The sequence below is a fragment of the Trichomycterus rosablanca genome, chromosome 2 (genome assembly GCF_030014385.1).
Source record: "Trichomycterus rosablanca isolate fTriRos1 chromosome 2, fTriRos1.hap1, whole genome shotgun sequence".
Lineage (NCBI taxonomy): Eukaryota > Metazoa > Chordata > Actinopteri > Siluriformes > Trichomycteridae > Trichomycterus > Trichomycterus rosablanca.
Window position 1 is genome coordinate 51,288,286 of NC_085989.1, and position 8,031 is coordinate 51,296,316.

Consider the following 8,031-nt stretch of genomic DNA (forward strand, 5'->3'; position numbering starts at 1 on the left):
GTCTAAAAGAATTTGCAGCGCTTCTCCTTCCAGCGCCAGGCTTAGTTGTAGCGCCATGTCCTCTGCTGTCCACCTGAGATGCTGAGTTGTGCCTCGTAGCATTCCCACGGTGCGCTGCCGTCAAAGCGTGGGAGTCGTGCCGACATTGGCACACCGTCCTCGCTCGCCGTCTGCTGCTGTTCCGCTGTCCTCTCGCACGCTGGAGCGACGTCGTGGCACAGTGAATGGCTCTTGGTGCCCTCGTATGCCGCGGACATCTCTAGGAACTGAGCAGGCCTGATGCTCGGCACCAAAATCCGCAAGTGTACCTTGCAACTGCGCTTCCTGTTCCTCCAAGGCTTGCTCCACTTCATTTAGGGCTCGATGCAGCTTCTCCGCTGGAGAAACTTCTCAATCCCACTCGATCTGACACCATAGTGATGAAGTGAAGAACCCAGAGGCAGATTGCCCATTTCAGCAGTTTTATTAACTTAATCACCAAGATACACGTTCTTAACGTGTGTTAATGGTAGTTTTCTTGTCCTTTATGTTCCACACACAACACTGAATAACGCTGGGAAATAATATTGACATTTCTGTTATACATAACTCATCACTGACCAACTATTTTTTGGATGGTGGACCATTCTGAACACACCTGTGGCCTATCCTGGTAGTGACATATTAATGTGTGTTGCAACGACATGAATGTTTCAGCATTGCTGAGATGTTGTAGTGTACACTTACCTGCCCTTTTATTAGCCATATCTACCTTGCAGCTCCACCTTGCTGTTATGCTATAGTTAGAGACTATAGCCCATCCATTGTTGACTGGATATTTTGGTTTGGTGCACTGTTTCATGATTCAAATTTCAATTTTTAAATGAACTATCCATTTATTAATTAACTACATATTTGCACTATCATTAGTTAATGTATCTATGCATCATGAAATTTGTCTACATTCAGCATGAATTCATGATGATGTGCCCCACCAAGTAAAGTCATGACATACATATACATTTACTAGTCATGTGTATATATTAATAAATCATTCATTAAGTAGGGGGTAACTTTAAAATTAGTCCATCTACTAAAATGCACAATTTCCTAACCTTTTTTTGCTACATAAAATATGAGTCTAGTGGGTAGAGCTTTGGGCTATCAACCGGAAGATTGGGGGTTCAAATCCAGGCTCTGCTATGCAGCCACTGTTGGGTCCTTGAGCAAGGCCCTTAACCCTGTCTGCTCCAGGGGCGCTGTAAGGTGGCAAAGAAATAATTTTATTGTACTGTACAACTGTATATGTATATGTGACAAAAAAGTATATCTTCTTCTAATAAAAAAAAAAACTCAAAAAGGAAACATATAAAGAATACAGTTCTTTATTAAAGAGAACAAAACAGGGTGTATTCATTTATGTTGCCAGTGGTTTAGACATGAATGGTTGTGTGTTGAGTTATTTTGAGAGCACAGCAAATTTACACTGTTATACAAGCTGTACACTGACTACTTTACATTGTTCTATCTGTCTATATTATCTAATCTATAAACCACAGTGCCACCATTAGCAACTGTAAAACTAGAGGTAGGCAATAGCACATGAGAATTAGAACAGGGACCAGAATAGTTAACAGTCAGTGTCCCCATCCACCCCACAGGCTGCTTATTTGATGTTTTATTATTAGTTATAATGTAGTTGACTGAACTGCGGTTCGAGTCGTTATTGAATGAATGTGGTGCTGATGTTTCACTTCCGTCCAGTAGAGGGAGAATAAACCTAAACGCTGTAGATCAACCAGCTCAGTTCAAACAAGAAGAAGAAGCAGAAGCAGCAACACGTTTGTACTGAAGTGAATCTGTAAGTAAAATAGGTATTAATGTGTTTATTACAATACAGTTAACTACATTATTATTGATAATAACGATAGTAAATGACTTTAAGGATTTAAGTAGCTTGAATTATTTTTTTCCCATTTAAACACAGAAACTGCTACTCCGCTAACTGTTAGCATCACATGATTCAGTACTGACGAACCGATTCATCTGAACCGATTCAGCTTAGTGATTCGACTGATTCAGAGTTCATGGATTATTTTAAAAAGTTTTAGATAAAGGTAAAGATAAACGTTATTTTAGCTTTGTTTATGTTTTTACATCTGTATAGATAAAACATCTATTTTTCTTTCACAGTTTACAAGTTTTATAGCTCGTTGTTATAGAAACACATCAAGTTTATTTTAGCTTTGTTTACAGATGTTTATCTTTTTATTTTTAGCAGTTTTTTACATGTCTGTGTAGGTGTTCAGTCATTCAGGTCCTGATAGTCTTGAGTCTCCATCAAATTAGCACCTATGAAGCAGTTAAACCCCCATTCACACCTCAACCCATGTGACAATAACAACATGATGGCAGGGTGGGACGACGTCTCTCATATGAGACACACATTGGCTCTTGTGATCTTTATGATACATATGATGATTCTCTCTTACTGATCTGTACAAACATAAAGTTCATTTAGCTTCGATTTAAGGTTGTTTTCCATAGAAAAGCATTAAGTATCTTTGTGTACACTTAATTTTACAGTTTCTTTATTTTGATATTGCTTTTGTAATGACCAACCAGATCGTCACGTTTTCAGATCCATGAATAAAACAGACAGCAATTATATGTAAATACTTTGTGATCTGTTGAAATGTGTAAATATGTGCTGCTCTGTCTGTCTATCCATCCATCTATCCATCCATTCATCCATGTGTGTGTGTCTTTATGTTAGATCTTTAATAATGCAGTCAGCAGAAGTGGGACACATCGCCCCCATGGATATAAAAGATAAAGGATCTGAAGATGAAGATTTCTGCTGTAAGTACATATGGAACAATTTAGCACTTTTCCACCAGACAGTGTGGTACAGAACAGGATGGTCAGTACTGGGGTCAGTAATTAGTGGATAGTGGATCAGAATCTGTCCTGTATGGTTCTGTCCTGTGGAGAAGTGCTGCTTCACTCCAGTCTGGACTCAAGTTTTTAATGGAACTAAGATTTATTATATCATTAAAACAACAACAACAACACGCCTCCCTACACTAGTCCCAGTTGTTGAGCTTTCTTCACATGTTGATGTGATTTCAGGTGAAGTATCATTAATCCCTCTGGAACTCATCACCTCTGATAGACACCTCTCCTCAGTGTACCAATCACTTGGAGGTGTCCTGCCTCAGAAGAAGGAGGAACCTGAAGATGAAGATGATCTCAGTAAGAATGTTTCAAATCTTGAGCAATGAAAGCTGTTTTATTTATTAATGGTTCATCTGTCAGAATGTTTCTATCATCAGTAATGATAATAATAATAATGATATTTATAATATTAATAATATAATCCAGTAAATAACTGAGGCGTGTAAAAGAGTGAATATGTTCTGTTGCTATATTGAAAGTAAAAGTGCTGAGGTTATTTACTCTTTATCTCACTCTATACTCACTCAGTACCGTGTCTTTGCTCCTCTTCACTTTTAGCTTTGAAAATCATTTGATCTGCTCTGTGTTTATTGTGATGTTTGTAATTGATGGTGTTACAAGAGCAGCTTGTGTTTTTCTTCTTCAGGATTGAACAAGGATTTCTGCTGCTCCTCGAGTCCACGTTCCTGTACAACCCAAAATCATCTCCACAAACACATCAAGACCCCCCACAGTGTCAAATATGATACCCTGGTGAAGATTGAGACTGAACATGAGGATCTGACGCCCACCAGAAGCTCCAGTGATCAGCAGACGTCCTCTGGTGCTGTCAGCATTAACAGCTCTCTCACCAGAGAACAGAACAGAAGGAACGTCTGCTCACAGTGTGGGAACAGCTTTAGTTCTCCCAGTGCTCTTAAACTACACCAGCGCATTCACACTGGAGAGAAACCGTATCAGTGCTCACAGTGTGGGAGGAGCTTTAGTTCTCCCAGTGCTCTTAAAAGACACCAGCGCATTCACACTGGAGAGAAACCGTATCAGTGCTCACAGTGTGGGAAGAGCTTTAGTTCTTCCAGTCCTCTTAAACTACACCAGCGCATTCACACTGGAGAGAAACCGTATCAGTGCTCACAGTGTGGGAAGTGCTTTAGTTCTCCCAGTGCTCTTAAAATACACCAGCGCATTCACACTGGAGAGAAACTGTATCAGTGCTCACAGTGTGGGAAGAGCTTTAGTTCTTCCAGTGCTCTTAAACTACACCAGCGCATTCACACTGGAGAGAAACCGTATCAGTGCTCACAGTGTGGGAAGTGCTTTAGTTCTCCCAGTGCTCTTAAAATACACCAGCGCATTCACACTGGAGAGAAACTGTATCAGTGCTCACAGTGTAGGAAGAGCTTTAATCAACAGAGTAATCTCAAAGTACACCAGCGCATTCACACTGGAGAGAAACCGTATCATTGCTCACAGTGTGGAAAGAGCTTTAATCATCAGAGTACTTTCAAACTACACCAGCGCATTCACACTGGAGAGAAACCGTATCAGTGCTCACAGTGTGGGAAGAGTTTTAATCATCAGAGTTATCTGAGAATACACCAGCGCATTCACACTGGAGAGAAACCGTATCAGTGCTCACAGTGTGGGAAGAGTTTTAATCGACAGAGTCATCTGAGAATACACCAGCGCATTCACACTGGAGAGAAACCGTATCAGTGCTCAGAGTGTGGGAAGAGTTTTAGTGAACAGGGTCATCTGAAAACACACCAGCGCATTCACACTGGAGAGAAATCGCATGAGTGCTCACAGTGTAGAAAGAGTTTTAATCAACAGAGTGATCTCAAAAAACACCAGCGCATTCACACTGGAGAGAAACCGTATCAGTGCTCACAGTGTGGGACGAGTTTTAATCGACAGAGTCATCTGAAAATACACCAGCGCATTCACACTGGAGAGAAACCGTATCAGTGTTCACAGTGTGGGATGAGTTTTTATGATCCAAGTCATCTCAAAAGACACCAGCACATTCACACTGGAGAGAAACCGTATCAGTGCTCACAGTGTGGGAAGAGTTTTAATCAACAGAGTGATCTCAAAAAACACCAGCGCATTCACACAGGAAATAATCAGTAATATTTTATTAAATCTTACTTCACATAGCTGATAACTATACCAACATCTCCACCCTGATGGAACCCTGATGCTTTTACCTGGTTTAGCACCTGTGTGGTGGAAGCGCCTGCAAGCCGGTCCAGCGTGTCGTCGATGCGTGGCAGTGGGTAGGAGTCCACCTTCGTTACGGCGTTACGTCGTCTGTAGTCCACACAAAATCGCCAATCACCATTCTTCTTGCGCACTAGCACGACTGGCGCAGCCCAGGGACTGCTAGATGGTTCAATAATTCCTGCCTTTGCCATTTCCTGAATCTTTTGTTCAGCCACTTGTTGCTTTGCTCACGGCAGGCGATGCGGGCGCAGTTTGATGGGTTCTGCTTCCCCGGTGTCGATCCGATGCTCCACCATATCAGTTTGTGTACATTCAAACTCATCCGCAGCGAACACATCCATAAAACTCTGTAATAGATCCCATAGCTGCCGCTGCTGCTCTTCATCAAGTCCGACACAACTTTTGCTCCATAATTCCCGCACTGCGTTTTGTGTGGCTTCAGAGGGTTCTTTGTGAAGCTTGGGTGCGCTGCTCCCGGTTCCCTGGGTTCTCTCCAACTCACCCGCTGCTGCGTGTTCAGCTCCTTCGAGTGAGCAGAGTTTCACCTCGGTTGCCTGGGGTGCCGCTCAGCTCCCAGTGGGTCCTCCCCCTCCACTCGGCGCTGCGTGTTCAGCTCCTCCGAGTGAGGGAAACTTTCCACCAGTTGCCATGCGTTGACGCCGGTGGACGTCTACATAGTTAGCCCCTACCACACGATTCAGTTGCTCACTTTCAGTTTCCATCAGCTGTAGGTACTCCCCGCACGCCTTCAACATCTTAGTTTCCACACAGATCTGGGCTTGAACTGCTGCGAGTAGATCCAGCCCCAATATACAGGCCTTTTCAATAGGTGCTAGCCAGAAGTTATGATGTAACACTTGCAACCCCAGCTTTACTGACAGTCCCTGTTTTCCCCTAATCAACAGAACTTCACCCGTGACGGATCTCAGTTTAACAGCTTCCCTCTTATCCCAGCCTTGCTGTAGCACCCCCGGTCTAATAATGGAAATAGTTGAGCCAGTATCTACTAACGCTGTAAGTTTGATACCACCCACCTCACAATGTAGTCAAAGTCCATGCTGTTTCCCAATCCGGCCGGCCACATACTCCGTCACGAGGGCATTTCCCGACTGGGCCAGGCTATCCCTCACTGGCTGGCCCCCCTGTCGTTTCCTGCTGGTTCTACCTCTTTGCAGTGGCAAGCGCGATGGCCACGCTTCCGGCACCGACAGCACACAATCTGGCTTTCCTGGGTTACTCGCTGCACGAAAGCTTCTTCATCCTCTACCTCAGTTGCACGACAAGGAAAGGCTGCATATGATCGGTTCAGCACGCTCAGCCTCCCTAACGGCGTCTGCCAAGCTCAGCGGTGTGGCTAAGCGTAAATGCAGTTGAAGCCGCTCTGGTGTTAATGCGTTGATAAACGCCTCCAATGCCAGTTCTTGCTGCACTTCTTCTGGGAACTGTGGGTAAGCTGGCCGTGCCAGTGTGCTAAGTTCCACCGCCAAGACGCTTACCCTTTCGCCCTTGCGTCGCCTTCTTTCTCTCAGCGCACGTCGCTGTTGCTCCGTGGGTGGCGTTCGGCCGAAGCGGCGACGTAGCACTATTTTTAGTGATTCCAACTTGCCGTGCTCGGACTCCGGTACGTCTAAAAGAACTCGCAGCGCTTCTCCTTCCAGCACCAGGCTTATTTGTAGCGCTGTGTCCTCTGCTGTCCACCTGAGATGGCGTGTCGCAGCGTTAAGTTGTGCCTCGTAGTATTCCCATGGTGCGCTGCCGTCAAAGCGTGGGAGTCGCGCCGCCATCGGCACGCCGTCTTCCCGCACGCTTGAGCGACGTCGTGGCGTAGAGAATGGCTCTTGATGCCCTCGTATGCCGCGGCACCAAAATCCACAAGTGTACCTTGCAACTGCGCTTCCTGTTCCTCCAAGGCTTGCTTCACTTCATTAAGGGCTCGATGTAGCTTTTCCACCGGAGAAACTTCTTGATCTCATTTCTGACACCATTGTGATGAATTGAAGAACCCAGAGGCAGAGAAATTGCTAATTTCAGCAGTTTTATTAACTCACTCACCGAGATACACGTTCTTTTGAACAGAACTACAGTACTGGTAGTGTAACTTTAACATGTGAGCGAATGCCGATCCCACAGACCCAGCCATAAAACACCCCCACGGTAACTAGACTGAACCCAGGGAGCATTCTGGGAAACATGAATGTTCCGCCCCCTAATTACTGGCACTAGCTGCTTACAGGCACGATGCCACAATATTATTAAGTAATGCTGTTAACTAATTAATTACTTACTGTATTAATTAACATTCTTTCAGTAATGCACAGTAAATTGTGTATGCAGAGACTATTTAAATTAGACACTGTTTATATATCATCTTTATATATACATGTATATATAGGTTAAATTATATACCTGTAGTTATCAGGTCTTGAACAACAGCTGTAGTTGGTGTTTTTGAGAAGGTAAATGGAATCAGTATTCCACAGTTTTCTTGTCCTTTATGTTCCACACACAACACTGAATAACGCTGGGAAATGCATGTAAAAAATATTGACATTTCTGTTATACATAACCCATCACTGACCAACACACCTGTGGCCTATCCTGGTAGTGACATATTAATGTGTGTTGCAACGACATGAATGTTTCAGCATTGCTGAGATGTTGTAGTGTACACTTACCTGCCCTTTTATTAGCCATATCTACCTTGCAGCTCCACCTTGCTGTTATGCTATAGTTAGAGACTATAGCCCATCCATTGTTGACTGGATATTTTGGTTTGGTGCACTGTTTCATGATTCAAATTTCAATTTTTAAATAAACTATCCATTTATTAATTAACTACATATTTGCACATCATTAGTTAATGTATCT